The sequence below is a fragment of the Austrofundulus limnaeus genome, unplaced genomic scaffold, assembly GCF_001266775.1.
Source record: "Austrofundulus limnaeus strain Quisiro unplaced genomic scaffold, Austrofundulus_limnaeus-1.0 Scaffold1928, whole genome shotgun sequence".
NCBI lineage: Eukaryota > Metazoa > Chordata > Actinopteri > Cyprinodontiformes > Rivulidae > Austrofundulus > Austrofundulus limnaeus.
In genome coordinates, this window is record NW_013954330.1 from 31884 (window position 1) to 32931 (window position 1048).

The window sequence follows — 1048 nt, forward strand, 5'->3', positions numbered from 1 at the left end:
GAAGATAGGTATTTGAAACAGAAGATGTCAGATATGATCTAATTTTTGAATAAACGTATAGTTTCTGTTTCAACTTAGTGGTCAAGACTTGGTCTTAATTTCTCATTTACATTTCCGAAACATCAGACAAATAATTATTGCTATTGTTCATCATTTCAAAGTGGAAAGTTTTCTGCACAACGTCGAAACTTGTTTGGTTACATTGTATCAGGAAATTTGAGTTTTCTGCACAGAAGTTGTTACTTTTATATAAAAAAACGGAGTCAATTTGGTTCATTTTAGAATAAGATGTCACTTCTTTACATATGCACCCTGGCTATGAGTCCATCACAGAGACGCACTCCCATCCACACCTAGGTACTGTTTTAAAGTACTAAGTAGCTTAAACATGCAAATATTTGGTCTGTTGAAGAAAACCAGAGTAATTGGAGTTAAAAGCCCCGGGTGCATGACGAGAACGTGTTAACACCACCCAGAAAGGCTCCAGGCTGGGAGGTGATCCTGAGATAGGCTGCTATCCTGCATGTTTTACCGGTTTCTCTGCTCCAACACATCTCATTCAGTAAACTAATTAACTCTTCAGTTTCTATAGATAATTATTCATTCAAATCAGGTGTGTAGACCAACCAACTCCAACCACCGCACCACTGTGCCGACCACCTCCTGATAAACCATATGTTTACTGGTCATATTGTGTTAAAGATAACCTGTAAGAGATTCATAAAGCAATACACCAAGTTATGTAAGTAAAAATACAAAATGTCGGAGGAAAATCTTGCACTTTGATGAAAACCTTGAAGGTTATATTTATTTTTGTATTAATGGTAACCTTTAAATGCCCTTATGTGATTTCACTGGCTCTAACCTAAACTCCAAAATCTGAGTTAAGTTCTGCCGTAAAAGTTGGTTCAACTTTTTCTGGTCAAGTGTCACATGTTTGTTAGTGTTTTCAATAAGGAACAGATACGTTTGTTAAAAGCATTCTTTGGTGCCAACACTGAACAAAGAGGTTTTTTTTTTTTTTGTTTTGTTTTACAATATTGCTTTG